This window comes from Gossypium hirsutum, chromosome A05 (assembly GCF_007990345.1).
Source record: "Gossypium hirsutum isolate 1008001.06 chromosome A05, Gossypium_hirsutum_v2.1, whole genome shotgun sequence".
Lineage (NCBI taxonomy): Eukaryota > Viridiplantae > Streptophyta > Magnoliopsida > Malvales > Malvaceae > Gossypium > Gossypium hirsutum.
Window position 1 is genome coordinate 66266434 of NC_053428.1, and position 19554 is coordinate 66285987.

Consider the following 19554-nt stretch of genomic DNA (forward strand, 5'->3'; position numbering starts at 1 on the left):
CTTTATTCTTCCTTTTCTGTAACTTTTCCGCTTCTGACTTTTGAATCTCCACATCTAGCTTCAGGTACATCTTTTCTTCTTTCAATTGCTCGATCTTCTTCCCAAACTCAGAACTCTTCTTCTCAAAGTCTTTCTTTATAATTTCCAACTCTGACGGGGCAATTTGTAACTATTCCTCCATTGGTCGAGTGCTTTCCAAACTTGGTCTAGGAATATTATCATTGACCCTTTTCCTAAACCATCCATTGTATTCAGGTGTTACTATGGAACCAACAATCAGCCTCTTCATCCAATGTGTTTGCCTCCAAGCAAAGGAGTGTATCCAGTAGCTCCTCAAATTCCTAACAATGGCACCCAATTATAGTTCCCACATCAATACAAGATTTCATCAGGAACCATCCAGAAAGCTCTCAACTCTACATCATCCTCCTTGAGATTTTGGAGAATTTCCATCCATTTCTCTTTTGAAATATCATCTCTCCTTTGCATAGCCATCTCTTCTTTTAATGGAGAGTAACCTTCGGAGAAGACCCGGTAAGAAACCTTATTCACTTTCCAAAAATGCTCGTAAAACCATACCATCAACAGTTGTGCATATCTAATAAATTGACCTTCACCTGTCTTCCGACACATGCTCAAAGATCTAAACGTCTCGGCCAGTATTGCAGGTACAAGTGTGACTCCCTTCTCTAGACGATCAAACAAATCAGTGACTGCCTCATTAACATGCCTTAAAGCCTTAGGAAAAATCACCAGTCCATAGATGCTTAAGGCAAAGATATCAACCCTTTTCTTTTCATCCGGATGCATCAAAACCAAATCTCTCAAATTCTCCTAGGGAATACATTTACTATCCCCCTTTTGTTGAATTCGAGCAATGACCCAAGACTCGCTCATCCCCAAAATATTCACCAACTTCTTCGCAAAAGTTTGACCATTAAAAACCTTAGCATAAGCTTTTCTGACTTGAGCTTTTGGATTCCTCAACAAGGTAGTAAATTCTTCCAAAGTAGGCACCAAATCTACTTCCTCAAAAGTAAAACAATTATAAGCAGAATTCCAAAATTGAGCCATACCTCAGAACAAACGCTTATCCACCTTAACATCGAGCAAGTATGATATATCACCATAACTCTGGTAGAACAACTGTTTAGTGCCCTCATCCCAACGAGTCCATATATCTTTCAATTCCTGCAGCTCATTCTGTGTTACATTGATGCGAGTAAAGTTCTGCAACTTTGATATATATCCTTCTGTCAGGCTATCCCGTTTCTCTGATCATAACCTCTCTGACCATACGCGGACGACCGCATTATCCTCAACTTTATTAAGATATTCATTCTCCATGTTAAACTTTCTAACTTAGTAATCGAATACAAACCAACACCTCCTTTAATATGCAATGTCATGCAAAACACAATCAAAACAAAACACGAGTTAGTATCAAATATAAGTAATAAAATACAAGTATAACAAAGTTAATCATAACACACATATGGGCAATGACTAAGACTTGACGCGGCTCTACCAAAGGATAGCTCTTAAGGTTCACTATATGTAGTTCGGTTCTAGAGTAAAGGTACCCGAACCAGCAGATTCCATTATAGGCTCATATGGATCGAGTTCGGTTCAGGGGAATACATTTCCCTATGACCATACGGAGATGAAAATCTCACGAAATCATAGGTACGGATGTATCCTAGAAGCAATCCACTAGCCCATATGGAGGTAAAAACCTCACGAAAGCATAGTTTCTTACTCCCACTTCACAGGTATAACCACAGCGATCATGCAATGCAATGCCATATTATTCTACCAAACTCGAACTACTACAATCATGCAAACAAATGCAATTAAAATAATCATTATTTTCAAAACAAATTTTCAATTCTTTGACAAAAGGACAGCAAACAATCAATTTGATGGCCTGACTCTCTTTGTTCAATCCCCAGCGGAGTCGCTAAGCTGTTGAAACCATTTTTATTTGAAAGAAAAAACGGGAATCGACATTTTAAAAACCGAATATGGAGTTGCCACCAATCTTTTTCTTTAGGTGTGATTGTATCACCAAGTAAAAACATTTTGTTTCATTTAAATCAATTTTGGTTCACGTAAAACCAAAAAAATGGGTTCGGGAGTCGGTTACGCATGAGAAAGGGTGAACACCCTCATTACGCCCAAAAAATTGGTACCAAACTGATTCGATGCTATCCTTATATCAAAGGTTTTTTAAAAAAACATCTTTCGAAGTATAATTCTTTTTAAAATGTTTGACTAGTTGAAATTAGCGGTCAAAATTCTCTTGTTTCAAAGATATGCAGCATCATATCCAGCACGATTGGACACGATCCTTTATACCTTCAAAAATACAATTGATTTTTGATCCTCAAAAACTCGTAAAATGATAAAAGGATATCCAAATATTTAGTTCACCTAAAAATCATACCCAGCACGGTGGGGCACGATTTCCCGAATTCCCAAATATTGAATATTGCCTTATTTCAAAATTTTTGAATAATAATGAAAATTGGAAATTAGCTTAAAACACGTTTACTCATTTTTAAAAGAAATAAGATAGAATACTTAATGTATCACAAAGAAATATTTGTATAGAAAAGGATAAACCATTTTAAAACCAAATACAACTTAATACAACTATTCTAGGCAAATGTAACCAAATTATTAATCATGAAAGGAGAACAATTGATATAACAAATAAAACCATGAATAAATAATATACAATAACAATATACATAATCTGATGCAGCACAATTAATACAAGATATACAAAATAAAATGAAAATTTTAAAAAACGACATGATGTAAGACAAGTTTAAATAATAATGATCACACAATATATAAAAATTGAGGAATTAATGATTTTGAAACCACTTGTGAGAGCAAAATAGAGATATATAAGTAGTCATTAAAATATTTATAATAGGACGAAGATTTTTAAATCAAGAAATATTCCAAGGGCTAAAAAATATATTTATTAAAATATATAAAGGAAAATTTAGATAATGTATGGGATAGAAAAGGATAACAAAAATATATAATAAAATATAATCTTTAAGAAATACATACAATAGGTTTACCAAAACATACATATACATAAATAAATTTAGAAATCATTACTTGTAAAAAAATATGCACTAAATAATGCCTTTAAGATTAAATTAATTTTATTATAAATTATATAATAGACTTGATAATATACTTATATGTACAAAGAAGACTATATGCATAAAATGTATGGATTTAGTAATGTATATAAATTAAATTTACGTACCAATGTTTCCGTATATGTATAATATTTAAGTAATATATGAAACATGTAATTTCCTTTTGAACAATAAATATATATATGAGTAAATTCAAAAACAGTTAGATATATGTAATAATTTAATGTTAATAATATTCATAGAATAAAGCTAATTTTATTATAAGTATTTATATACATGTATAATAATGTATAAAATGTTACATAAAATATTATACAACATGTGAAAATACAATTACCAATTACCCAAATTGCAGCAAATAAGTAAACCAATAATACAAATTATACAATTAATACAAACATTACAAATAATATAAATGATATGATAAAAATAAATTTAAAAAAATAATTACTAAAGTAACTCAAAATATACAAGTAAATATGTAACGCCCCTGTACCCGAGACAGTTGCCGGAGTCAAGCACGAGATGTTAACGGACTTAATTCATTAATTAAACAGCTCAAACAATTTATTTTAGAATTTCCAGACAAGCTGGCTAACTGCGTCACAGTCGCTAAAAAATCCATATCTCGAGTTACGAAACTAAAATCCAATTCCGTAAATTTTCCTTGAAACTAGCCTCATATATCTACTTACTAATTTTTTCTAGAATTTTTGGTCGGGCCAATTAGTATAGTTTATTAAAGTCTCCCCTGTTTCAAGGTTCGGCTACTCTGACCCCTGTGTATTACGAATCAGATATCTCCCTGTACAGAGTTTCAATGACTATTACGTTTCTTTCTAATAAAACTAGACTCAATAAGGATTTCATACATGTAATTTAAAACTCATAATTGTTTTTGTAAAATTTATGGTGAATTTTTAAATTCAAAACAGGGGATTCAGAGATTGCTCTGACCCTGTTCCACCAAAACTTAAATATCTCATAAAATATAACTCAGTTACCTGTTTTTTTCTTCCATATGAAAATAGACTCATCAAGATTCGATTCCATAACTTATTAATCATTTAATTCCATTTATACTATGTTTAGTGATTTTTCAAATTCACGTCACTGCTGCTGTCTGATTCTGTTTTGTGGCAAATTTTACCTTTCCGAAAATTTTCATGGTTTAGTTAAGACATAAAGCATACATGTTATCATATATAAACTTGATTATCCATTCCAATAGCTAATAATTCTCAATCATTTCCATTCCATCCATGGCCATATCGTAAGATTATACACACAAAATTATTGGAATACTATACATGTCATATTTCCAAAAATTTCAAGTCATTATACCGTGATTGTCCAGTGATAATGTGAGCGTGCCTCCGACCGTCCCGATCTCCAAATTGACTTGTCAAAACTACAAAGAATGAAAAGGAGGGAGTAAACATAGATGCTTAGTAAGTCCACATGCAAATAACAAATAACTTAACAAAGTAATTATAACAACCAACATTAGCATAATATCACCAAAACATGTATCACATTTCTATTCATCATTTATCATCTTACCATTTTATTATTGTCGTATCAAGTCTCAACCCGAGGGTTAAGTACATACCTATCCAAAGTGCCCATTCCACAACACTTACCAATACGTCACTTGCATCTTGAGTATTCTTCCATTTCACTATAATTTTACCCGTTGAACACATCGGAATATAACTCGGATACATGGAAAGCTTGCACATAAGTGCCACATATGTAGCCAAGCTACCATGTAACCCGCCCATAAGCGAACTTGGACTCAACTCAACGAGCTCGGGCATTCGTATCCATAAGTGAACTTGGACTCAACTCAACAAGTTCGGATGCCTAGTTACATTTCACGAACTCGGACTCAACTCAACGAGCTCGGGCGTTCGCATCCATAAGTGAACTCGGACTCAACTCAACGAGTTCAGATGCCCAAATATCCAAATCTATTCCTAAGGTTCAACGGGACTTTCCTCCTTCATACTTCTTTACCATTCTTCTTGGAATACCAATGACGATACTTCGGTAGTCTTTTACATTTTTCACATAATTCATAAAATTTTTGCATGTTGTCCAACAATGACCACAAAGCATAGAATTGCATGATAACAATCATAATATCATATAAATAGCATTAAATAATTTAAAATAACGGTTATATTACAATTTTTACATATGAACTTACCTCGATACAAAATGAGAATAATCGAGCCTATTCCTCGTAAACTTTATTTTTCCCCCAATCTCGACTCGAATCTCTTTTCTCTTGATCTATAATACCAAATTAATTTATTTAATACACACGTTCAAAACAGCCCCTAGTACCAACTTTGACAAAATTACCATTTTGCCCCTAAACTTTTACATATTTACACTTTTTCCCCAAGGCTCGTAAATTAAACCTCATCCTATTTTCTTATGTTTTATGACATGCTAATCATTTTTCCCTTCTATAGCAACATCAGATTCACACTCTAACATGTATTTATGAATATTAGGTATTTTTACCGATTATGTCATTTTACTCGTTGTTATGAAAAATCACTTAGAAAAAGTTGTTTAACACAATCTCAAACTTCATATTCTACCATAAAACATCAAAATTCATACATATCATCCATGGGTAAAATTTTAAATATAAACCCTATTATCTGAGTTTCCTTAATACCTTACTAGACTTCTTCTTCCTAGTGATTTATTCCTTTCTAAGGCAATTTCTTGCCATAGTCCAATATTGGTTACGCGCCCACTTAACACTCCAAGAGCATCAGTGGGGCGGACAACACTTTACCTTTTGAAGTAACACTTAGTTTACTTATGAAGTTCAGAGCTCACCCAAATACCAGGTGTTACCCTACTTTTAAGGAAATCTTGTTGAAACATCATGGTCTCAGACTTAGCTTAGAGGAGTACCTCACATTTCTTCTAGTCCTATTATCCTCAAGAAAATGAAGAAAGAAGATATTTTCTTCTTAACCTATCTTAAGCACTTAACTCAACTCAAGTTTTATTGAAACTTGTTAAACGTCAAATCAGTCATTGAGTATCTTATCCAAATCTACAATTCCTAAGAAAACTAATCAAGTACCTACCTTTGGTCTTTATTATCTCGGTTCTAGTTTGGTTGGTTCCTGACTATTGTTCCTGCTGTCCTGAATGGGTCAAAGCCAACCTTATAGGATACTCTACACTACTGACATAAACTCTCATCATAAAGATTATTTCCCTTATCCATAATGGAGTCTGCCCACTCTATGTGCCATCAAAGTTTTTAGGTGAATCCTTTCTTACCAGACACACTTCTTGATAACTATGTGCCAACCTAATGTTTGTCAACATCAAGGCATCACAAGCGGGCTTAAAGGGTTCTTATGCTTACTTTAGTTCAAATGTTATACATATTCAAAACTTATCTCATACATCTTACTCCCCTAAATAGTATCAAAACACTAAGGCTTCGTCGGGCAGGGTGTTACGCAGTCTATCCGTCCAAATTGCTATTTTAGCGTATAGATCAAGTGCATACCAGACACTAGAATATTGTGCAAGGATTTTTCTCAGAATGTATTGAGTTGTAAAGAAGAAGATATTGGTAAGAGTAATGAGAACTATGTAAGTCGGGCATATCTCTGAAAGTATTGTACATCCAGTTCATTTAGTTACGATGATAGTTACGCTCTAGCGAGGTGGATAGGAATGAAACGAAAGGATGAACCAAGAAAAAATATATAAAGAAAATATACATATTGGATTTTCATAGCTATAAACCATTTATAAAGGTAGTCTTGAAATTTTTTGACACGTGTCAAGTGCCAATAGGAACTTAGGTTATATATATATATCCAGGCTAGATAAAATGGGGAGTTTTTTTCTTCCTTATTCAAAGTGTTGCTATTTAAATCTTAAGGAACCAACGTCATTTCTTTCTCAATTAGCTAAAGTTAAAGTTCTGGATTTTATCAATGATTACTCCATAACAAGGTAAGTTTTATAACTCTACATGTTAAAGTTATGAAAGATTAAATTTGTAAGAATGCATGAATAGTAAAATGAAGAAGTAAAGCTTTGTATGAGGGTTATCTGGGCTTGATATGATGGTAAAGGTTATACGAATGAGTTTTAATAGTGTTCCTATGTTTTATAAGCAGTAGTTGCTACAATTCCTTGTTAGATGTTGGATCGAAAGTTCAAGCTGCTATCCACGATTGTCAGGTGAATCTCTAAACTGGCTCTTATATGGCATTGTTTATACCTTGATGTCTATGGACAAATCGAAAGGCGAAGCCGAGATCATGAAAGGTATAGTAGGTAAGGTAAGTGATTTCTAAAGGATATCTATTATTGAGTGAATATTGTTGAGAATAATGTGTAAATCTAATACAAAGTTTGATGAATTCAAGCATGTGTTGAATGATGCATAAGTAATGTAAGGCGAATCATGGTTGTGCCTGAATGTTTGTTTGTTGTGAAATGTGTGTTATATTGGTTGGTTGTTATGGATTAAGAAGAGTTGGCTTGGTTTGTTTCAATGTATAAAGTGTCTGCGAGTAAATATGTTTTGAAACTGAGCTCCAGCATTTGTTGTAGTCTCGAAGACACATGTCACACAGATTTAGTCTAGACTGGTAATCTTATTTTGTTTTAGAAGTTTAGCTTGGACTGATAACCTTACATGTATATTAAGCCACGACAATGACACCTTCTGGAAGTAACCAAAGAATAATGATTTCCTAATGGGGTTTTCCACGTATCCCAAGACAATGATAGGCAAAATTCACATAACGTGAGTTTAGGAAAATCCATACCGTAAATGTGTCAGGAAAGAATAGCCCTTATGGCGAACTCTGAAAGAATAGCCTTTGTGGCGAACTCTGAAAGAATAGCCTTTGTGGCGAACTCTGAGAGAATAGCATTAGTGGCGAATTATGAAGGGATAGCCTTAGTGGAAAATCCTGCAAGAATAGCCTTTATAGTGTACTCCAGATGGAATGCCCTTGTAACGTGTCTTAATATGACTCTCAATGAAGAGCTTTGAATAATGTTCTTTGTGGCGTACCACGATAAGGCCTTCGTGGTGTATTCTAATAAATTTCCCTTGTGGCAAGTTCTGTATGGCTCCTAAATGTAATCAATGAAATCAATAAGGACGAAATATATCTATGGATTATATGGTAAAGTGTTTCATAAGACCAAAACATGATCGAAAATAACAAATTGAAGAGATATAGAGAAGTAATGGGTTAATATTGAAAATATATGTTGAATAAGGATGTGTGAACTTGGTATGTTCGAAGGAAGTATATGTCATCTGTGTATGTGTTACTTCTTGAATCATTATGAGGTGCTGGCTCAGAGTTGAAGGATGTTAGTGATATATCGAAGACATTGAGTGAGAAAGAAATAGTTTCAAAGTGAGGTATAGTAACTAATTTGTATAAAGGGATAGAACTTGAGGAATCACTTGCAAGAGACAAAGTTGAAGGTTAAGAACGATGTAATCATTTATATAAATTATCAGCTGCAATGTGCAAATATGACTCAGGCAATGATGTTTTCCTCACTAAGTTTTTGTGAAGTTATCTGTGTACACTATGTTACAGGTGAGTTGATGTGGAACTGCGCCAGAAGGGACGATGCCAAGACTACATCAAGAAGTGGCATATCTAGTGGTAAGTTTGAAATCTGAATTGTTACATAGAAATCCATGGTAACACCCCGTACCCGAGACCGTTGCGGCAGTCAGACACGAGGTGTTAACGGACTTAATTCACTTATTTATACAGTTCATTTTACCATTTCCAGACAAGCTGGCTAACTGCATCACTGTCACATTAAAAATCATATCTCGAATTCCAAAACTCGAAAACTGATTCCATAAATTTTTCCTGAAGCTAGACTCATATATCCATCTACAAGTTTTTTTCTAGAATTTTTGGTTGGGCAAATTAGTACAGTTTATTAGTTAAAGTCTCCCCTGTTACAGGGTTTCACTACTCTGACCTTCATGAATTACGACTTGGATATCTTCCTGTACAGGGCTTCAATACTTATTTCGTTTGTTTCTAAAGAAACTAGACTCGAAAAGGAATCTGTAAATATAGGGCATGACTTCTAATTATCTCTGGTTAATTTATAGTGAATTTCCAAATTCAGAACAGGGGATCCAGAAATCGCTCTGGCCCTGTTTCACGAAAACTTAAACATCCCTTAAAATACAGCTCATATGATCGTTTCGTTTCTTCCATATGAAAATAGACTCATCAAGGTTTGATTACATAATTTATTCGCTATTTAATTTCATTCCTACTATTTTTAGTGATTTTTCAAATTCACATCACTGCTGCTGTCAGCATCTGTTTTTTAAGGTAGACTATACCTATTTCATGATTTTCCATGGATCAACTAGCCATTTGTCGTACATAGCACTAAAATGATCGTGATTAACCATTCCAATTGCTAATCGTTACCAAGCATTTCCATACTACTCAACGAACAATATACAAAATGATTATAATGTTATGCTCAAGATATATAAGCCATTTTCGCATGGCTATCCAAATTTATACAATACCAAAAGGTACATGACCAACAACAAAAGGGCGGTCCTATACATGCCATTTTCAGAGTTCAACTAAAAGAGTACCAAAAGGGCTTTGATAGTGTGGACGACTTCGACTTCGACAATCCCGAGTCTGATAGCTGACAAACCAAAATCTATAAAACAGAGAATCAAAGAAACGGAATCAGCATTTAATGCTTAGTAAGTTTTGAATAATGAAATTAGTTCGGCTAAGGTATAACATTCATATGGCTAAATGAATAACTTCATATATGCAAATTCTCATAATCATACTTACTTCACGCTTCAATCAATATATTCATACACAAGGTATCAAACCTAACTAAAGGCCGAAAGTTCGTTAATCAATTGAATGAATACTATTTAAAACGAATCGACTTTTCCGATGCATATACGAGACATACCTTATCGTTTGGATTTATGAGCGTATTAATTGAAATTATTACAGCAAAATCACTCACTTCCAAACCCAAGCATCTTCGGGATTTAGCCAGATATAACAACTAGCACAAATGCCTTCGGGTCTTAGCCCGGATATAGCAACTCGCACAAATGCCTTTGGGTCTTAGCCCGGATATTATCACTAGCATAAATGCCTTCAGGACATAGCCCGGATATAGCAACTCACACGAATGCCTTCGGATCATAGTCCGGTTATCATCCGAATAATCATGCCCACATGTCCAAAAATCATAACACATTTTTATTTCGTTTTCGTTGCTAGAACTCATACACAAGGCACCTATCTACCATTACCATTTTCGGCTCAATAGCCACATACAAAGAGCATGGTTTTGATTCGCTATATAACATGATCTAATCGAATCATAATCTAAGTTCCATTACTCGAAAACTTACCTCGGATGCTGTCGAACGACTTCAACAGCTATTCAATTACTTTTTCCTTCCCTTTATCGGATTTAGTTCCCCTTTGCTCTTAAGCTTAATTTAACAAATAAATTGATTTAATCATCTTGAACATCGAGAGAAATTCAAGGTACTTAGTCCATATATATATTAGACATTAGAGTCATGTGCATGAAATCATGAATCAAATTCAACATATTAGCTAATATTCTCCTTTAGCCGATTATCTAAGTCAAGATAGAATCATCAATATGCTTACCTATAGCCGAATACATGCAACACCAATCTATGTATGCATTCATGTGGTCGAGTATACATATTCCAATATGATATCATTTCCATTTCGTTTAACACTTAACATTTACCACAAATCAATTAACCCATTTCGTTACTCATGTGGCCGATTATACTAGGTCATGCATACACATGATTAAGTTATTTAACACCTAACTCACATAGTCATAGTGTACAAAATCTTAAGGTCCACATATGGATACCCCCAAGTTCCCATGACTTAACCCCTAACCATATTTTTACCGAGAATTCCTTGAATTTCTAATAGCATACACACATATAATCAATTTGGAGACTCTATTAACCCAACATACATCCGGCAATAGTCTATAGCTCTCTCGGCCACTCATTTCACAACTTAACAAAGCTTCAATTCAAAATCATTAGTGAGTATCAATTAACTTAAGCTACCTTCAAACTTTTACTTATCACCCCATGCCAAACCATCAAAATGAACTAATTATAATTACATAGGTACTACCAAAGCCGAAACCTATGCATACTATTATTCCTTATGCCCAAACCAAAGACCACATTCGGCACTTTCATCCACCATTCTACCAAGCATGTAATATTCAAACACAACCAAACTCACATTCGGCCCTAGTTCATAACAAGGTAGCCGATTCTTTTCCCTTAGTATCTAATGCTCACCTATGATTCTTTTTATAGTTCAAACACTCATCTATCATCATTCACCTAACTTTAACATGAAACAATAAAACTCACCATTATTAACTACCATAGTCGAAAACCTTACTCATTCCAAAATCAAAATTTCAACATGGGTTACAAAAATAACTTGATATCTCACTCAAGATCAACTAAAATTTCAAGAACTAATATAAACATCTTACCTTACTATCAACCTAAGATGACCGAATGCTTTCCTCCCTTCTTCCTCTTTTCATTTCGGCCAAGAAGAACCAAAGAATACAACTTTTTTTTCATCACCCTTCCTTTCCTTATTTTCATCACTTTATTATTATTTTATTTTATTTATGTTATAAAATATAAAACTACTAACTAATAATTAATACATATTTTATGTATATACCCCATCATGGCCGACCACTAGCTAAAATTGTGGGTAATTTGACATGCAAACCCATCATTTTTATAACATGCATTAATAGGCCACTTTACATTTGCCTAGCACATTTCTAAATTTTCTCACATAAGTCCTATTTAATAAAATTCACTTACAATTAACAAAATTCAAATATGAAATTTTCACACATGCATATATACATATAATAAGCATCAAATATGATGGTTAATTATTTTTATGACTCGTTTTGTGGCCCCGAAACCACTTCCCGACTAGGGTCAATTTAGGGCTGTCACAACTCTCCCCCACTTAAGAAATTTTTGTCCCCGAAAATCTGACCGATAAATAGGTTTGGGTATCGTTCTTTCATAGAGTTCTCGGTTTCCCAAGTAGGTTCTTCGATTCCGTGTTTGAGCCATAACACCTTTACTAACAGAACCCTTTTGTTTCGTAACTCTTTCACTTCACGAGCTAGGATACGAATCGGTTCTTCTTCATAACTCAAGTCAGATTGAATTTCAACCTCTGATGGACTAAGTATGTGCGAAGGATCAGATCTGTAACGTCGAAGCATCGAAACATGAAAAACGTTGTGAATCCTTTCAAGTTCAGAGGGTAAAAGCAACCTATATGCAACTGCACCAACTCGTTCGGAGATTTCATACGGCCCAATGAATCTCGGACTCAGTTTGCCCTTACGGCCAAATCTGAGTATCTTTTTCCAAGGTGAAACCTTAAGAAACACTTTGTCTCCCACCTGATACTCAATATCTCTTCGTTTTAAATCCGCGTACGACTTCTGACGATCGGATGCTGCCTTCAGACTTTCACGAATTATTTTTACTTTCTGCTCAGCATCTTTAATCAAATCAACTCCGAAAATTTTACTTTCACAGAGCTCCGTCCAAAAAAATGGTGTGCGGCATTTACGACCGTACAAAGCCTCGTAAGGTGCCATCTTAATACTTGATTGAAAACTATTGTTGTAAGCGAATTCAATCAAAGGTAAATACCGTTCCCATGAACCACTAAACTCAAGGATGCAACATCTCAACATATCCTCGAGTATCTGAATTATCCGCTCAGATTGACCATCGGTTTGGGGATGAAAAGCAGTGCTAAAATGCAGCTTGGTACCCAAAGCTTCTTTCAATTTCTTCCAAAATCGCGAGGTGAATCTCGGATCTCTATCCGACACAATAGAAATAGGTACCCCGTGTAATCTCACAATCTGAGAAACATACAATTCAGCTAGTTTATCCAATGAAAAATCCGTACGTACGGGGATAAAGTGAGCCGACTTAGTCAGTCTATCAACAACAACCCAAATCGCATCTTTCTTACTTGCCGACACTGGCAACCCAGATACAAAATCCATCGTGACTCGATCCCATTTCCATTCAGGTATCATGATCGGCTGAAGTAAACATGTAGGCACTTGATGTTCCGCTTTCACTTGTTGACATATTAAACACTTCGAAACAAATTCGGAAATGTCTCGTTTCATACCATGCCACCAAACCTGACGTCTCAGATCGTTGTACATTTTCGTACTCCCCGGGTGCATTGACACTCGGCTACAATAAGCTTCGTTTAGAATCATTGAAATAAGTTTTGAATTTCTTGGAACACACAAACGACTTCTGAACCTCAAACAATCGTCATCATCAATTTGAAACTCTGATTCCATATTCGAAACACATTCAGCCCATTTTGCAACCAATTCATCATCGACTTTCTGAGCTTCACGAATTTGATGAATCAACAATGGTTTGGCCTTTATTTCAGCTACTAACACATTGTCAGATAGAACAGACAAGTGTACATTCATCGCTCGTAAAGAAAATAGTGATTTATGACTTAAGGCATCCGCAACCACATTAGCCTTTCCCGGGTGATAGTCAATGACAAGCTCATAATCTTTCAACAACTCAAGCCAACGCCTTTGTCGCAGATTCAAGTCTCTTTGAGTCATCAAATATTTGAGACTTTTGTGATCCGAATATACATGGCACTTCTCACCAAATAAGTATTGTCGCCATATTTTCAAAGCGAATACGATGGCGGCTAATTCAAGATCATGGGTTGGATAATTTTTCTCATGTGGCTTCAATTGCCTCGACTCATAAGCTACAACTCGAGCTTCTTGCATCAATACACAACCCAACCCAAGTAAGGATGCATCACTGTAAATGACAAACTCCTTACCTGATTCGGGCTGCACTAGTATTGGAGCTTCAGTCAAATGAGTTTTCAATTGATCGAAACTTTTTTGACACTTTTCTGTCCATTCAAACTTAACATCTTTCTGAAGTAGTTTCGTTATTGGTGTGGCTATCATCGAGAAACCCTTTACAAAACGTCTGTAGTAACCGGCAAGTCCCAAAAAGCTCCGAACTTCAGTAATATTTCTCGGAGGCTTCCAATTAAGTATGGCTGAAATTTTGCTCGGATCAACTCGAATACCCGATGCAGATACCACATGTCCCAAGAAGCTAACCTTTCTCAACCAGAACTCACACTTACTGAACTTAGCATACAACTGCTTCTCCCGTAAAATTTGCAACACTAATCCCAGGTGTTTAGCATGATCGGTTTCATTTCTCGAATAGACCAAAATATCATCGATAAACACAACTACAAACCGATCTAAATACGGTCTGAAGATCCGATTCATCAGATCCATAAATACCGCGGGGGCATTAGTGAGCCCAAACGGCATCACTAAGAATTCGTAGTGACCGTATCTCGTTCTGAAAGCAGTTTTGGGTATATCCGAATCTCGAATTCGCAACTGATAATAACCCGATCTCAAATCTATCTTTGAAAACACCGAGGCTCCCTTTAGTTGATCAAACAAATCATCAATACACGGTAACGGATATTTATTCTTTATTGTCACTTTATTCAGCTGACGATAGTCGATGCACAACCTCATGGTTCCGTCCTTCTTTTTCACAAACAATACTGGTGCACCCCAAGGTGAGAAACTTGGTCGACGAAACCTCTATCCGTCAACTCTTGCAACTGAGCTTTCGACTCTTTTAACTCGGTTGGTGCCATACGATACGGAGCTATCGAAATCGGTGTAGTCCCAGGTACAAGCTCAATACCAAACTCTACCTCCCTAACAGGTGGTAAACCCGGTAATTCTTCGGGAAAAACATCCGGGTATTCACAAACCACCGGCACAGATTCAGGTTTCTTTTCTAACTCTTTGTCATCAAGTACATACGCAAGGTATGCTTCACACCGCTTTCTTACATATTTCTGAGCCAACATCGATGATATTACAGCTGGCAACCCATTCAAGTCAGTAGACTCAACTCCGATTATCTCGTTATTTACACACCTCAAATCAATGGTTTTTCTTTTGCAATTTACAATTGCATCATGTACGGTCAACCAATCCATACCGAGGATAACATCAAATTCATCAAACGGTAAAAGCATCAGGTCAGCCAGAAAACAGGAGCCTCGGATTATTAAGGGGCATTTTTTACACACCTTGTCGACAAGCACATAACGACCCAAGGGATTTGAAACCCGAATTACGAACTCAGTAGACTCAACAGGTAAAGTCTTACTGGATGCTAAGGTTTCACATATATAAGAATGAGTAGAACCAGGGTCAATCAAAGCAATCACATTAGTATCAAAGAGAGTAAAAGTACCGGTAATAACATCTGGCGAGGAAGCATCCTCGCGTGCGCATATAGCATAAGCGCTAGCAGGAGCACGAGCCTCAGATCTGGTTGTAGCATCTCTAGATCCTCTCTGACCGCCACTAGCATTGCCCGTATTTCTAGATGGTCTACCCCGAGCAATAGTAGCACCCGGTTTCCCCCTCTGATTTACATTCTGTTCTGACAATCTCGGGCAATCTTTAATAAAGTGGTCAGCTGATTCGCACTTGTAACAGGAGCGGTCATGGAATCTACAACTCCCCGAATGCCATTTACCACAATACTAGCACTCCGTTCTATCTCGACGATCATTTCTAACACTGGCGACCGAAGTGACTCGTGCACTCACAGGGGTCGATCACGATCTCGTCTAGAAAAGCCCGAAGTGTCTCTAGATCGGCCTAAGTCATCTCTAAATTTCTTCGATGTCTGTTGAAAGGGCTTTCCCGAAGATCTCTTACGAAACTCCTTTGCTCCCATATCAGCTTTTCTTTTCTCCTCACTGAGCTCTTCGGCTTTGCAAGCTCGCTCGACAAGTACCACAAATTCTCAGATTTCTAAAATGCCAACATACAGCTTTATATCATCGTTCAGTCCATCCTCGAAACGTTTACACATCACAGCTTCTGAAGAAATGCATTCTCGAGCGTACCGGCTAAGCCTTACAAACTTTCATTCATAATCAGTAACCGACATGGGACCTTGTTTAAGTTCAAGAAATTCCTTCCGTTTTTGATCAATGAATCTTTGACTGATATACTTTTTTCGAAACTCGGTTTGGAAAAACTCCCAAGTTACTTGCTCTCTAGGCACAACAGAAATCAACGTATTCCACCAATAGTAGGCAGAATCACGTAGCAAGGAGATAGTACACTTTAGGCATTCATCGGGTGTGCAAGATAGTTCATCGAGTACCTGAATAGTGTTGTCCAACCAAAATTCAGCTTGTTCGGCATCATCACTGTCCGTAGCTTTAAATTCAGTAGCCCCGTGTTTTCGGATTCTGTCAACTGGGGGCTTATTTGACCTTATTTGGTCAGTTACCGGAGGTATTGTAGGTGCGGGGGTTGTATTAGTCGGGAATGGAGGTTGTGGAACAGCCGTATTAGTTCGAATATACTGATTGAACCAATCATTCATCACGCTATAAAAAGCTTGTCTAGCTCCGTCGTTCTGATTACTAGCAATAGGTTGAGAGTCCGCCGGCGCTGTCCCTTGTGCGGGAGCAGGCGCTACACTCTCAAGATCATCAGCTACCGCTCGGTTGGGATTGGGATCCATTACTATAAATAAACACATTTTTAACTGTCAGAAATCGCCACACTATCAAATAAATACACAATGGCATGTATAGTTAGACCCAAACGTATTACGGTAGTCCTAGAATCGACTAAACCGTAGCTCTGATACCAATTAAATTGTAACACCCTATACCCGAGACCGTTGCCGCAGTCGGACATGAGGTGTTAACGGACTTAATTCACTTATTTATACAGTTCATTTTACCATTTCTAGACAAGCTGGCTAACTGCGTCACTGTCACCTTAAAAATTATATCTCGAGTTCCAAAACTCGAAAACTGATTCCGTAAATTTTTCCTGAAACTAGACTCATATATCCATCTACAAGTTGTTTTCTAGAATTTTTGGTCAGACCAATTAGTACAGTTTATTAGTTAAAGTCTCCCCTGTTACAGGGTTTGACTACTCTGACCTTCATGTATTTCGACTTAGATATCTTCCTGTACAGGGCTTCAATACTTATTCCGTTTGTTTCTAAAGAAACTAGACTCGAAAAGGAATCTGTACATATAGGGTATGACTTCTAATTATCTCTGGTTAATTTATAGTGAATTTCCAAAGTTAGAAAAGGGGATCCAGAAATCGCTATGGCCCTGTTTCACGAAAACTTAAACATCCCTTAAAATACGGCTCATATGATCGTTTCGTTTCTTCCATATGAAAATAGACTCATCAAGGTTTGATTTCATAATTTATTAGATATTTAATTTCATTCCTACTATTTTTAGTGATTTTTCAAATTCACATCACTGCTGCTGTCAGCATCTGTTTTTTAAGGTAGACTATACCTATTTCATGATTTTCCATGGATCAACTAGCCATTTGTCGTACATAGCACTAAAATGATCGTGATTAACCATTCCAATGGCTAATCGTTACCAAGCATTTCCTTACCACTCAACGAACAATATACAAAATGATTATAATGCTATGCTCAAGATATATTAGCCATTTTCGCATGGCTATCCAAATTTATACAATACCAAAAGGTACATGACCAACAACAAAAGAGCGGTCCTATACATGCCATTTTCAGAGTTCAACTAAAAGAGTACCAAAAGGGCTTTGATAGTGTGGACGACTTCGACTTCGACAATCCCGAGTCCGATAGCTGACGAACCAAAATCTATAAAACAAAGAATCAAAGAAACGGAATAAGCATTTAATGCTTAGTAAGTTTTGAATAATGAAATTAGTTCGGCTAAGGTATAACATTCATATGGCTAAATGAATAACTTCATATATGCACATTCTCATAATCATACTTACTTCACGCTTCAATCAATATATTCATACACAAGGTATCAAACCTAACTAAAGGCCGAAAGTTCGTTAATCAATTGAACGAATACTATTTAAAACGAATTGACTTTTCCGACGCATATACGAGACATACCTTATCGTTTGGATTTATGAGCGTATTAATTGAAATTATTATAGCAAAATCGCTCACTTCCAAACCCAAGCATCTTCGGGATTTAGCCGGATATAACAACTCGCACAAATGCCTTCGGGTCTTAGCCCGGATATAGCAACTCGCACAAATGCCTTCGGGTCTTAGCCCGGATATAATCACTAGCATAAATGCCTTCGGGACATAGCCCGGATATAGCAACTCGCACGAATGCCTTCGAATCTTAGTCCGGTTATCATTCGAATAATCATGCACACATGTCCACAAATCATAACACATTTTTATTTCGTTTTCGTTGCTAGAACTCAGACACAAGGCACCTATCTACCATTACCATTTTCGGCTCAATAGCCACATACAAAGAGCATGGTTTTGATTCACTATATAACATGATCTAATCGAATCATAATCTAAGTTCCATTACTCGAAAACTTACCTCGGATGCTGTCAAACGACTTCAACGGCTATTCAATTACTTTTTCCTTCCCTTTATCGGATTTAGTTCCCCTTTGCTCTTGAGCTTAATTTAACAAATAAATTGATTTAATCATCTTGAACATCGAGAGAAATTCAAGGTACTTAGTCCATATATATATTAGACGTTAGAGTCATATGCATGAAATCATGAATCAAATTCAACATATTAGCTAATATTCTCCTTTAGCCGATTATCTAAGTCAAGATAGAATCATCAATATGCTTACCTATAGCAGAATACATGCAACACCAATCTATGTATGCATTCATGTGGTCGAGTATACATATTCCAATATGATATCATTTCCATTTCGTTTAACACTTAACATTTACCACAAATCAATTAACCCATTTCTTTACTCATGTGGGCGATTATACTAGGTCATGCATACACATGATTAAGTTATTTAACACCTAACTCACATAGTCATAGTGTACAAAATCTTAAGGTCCACATATAAATACCCCCAAGTTCCCATGACTTAACCCCTAACCATATTTTTGCCGAGAATTCCTTGAATTTCTAATAGCATACACACATATAATCAATTTGGAGACTCTATTAACCCAACATACATCCGGCAATAGTCTATAGCTCTCTCGGCCACTCATTTCACAACTTAACAAAGCTTCAATTCGAAATCATTAGTGAGTATCAATTAACTTAAGCTA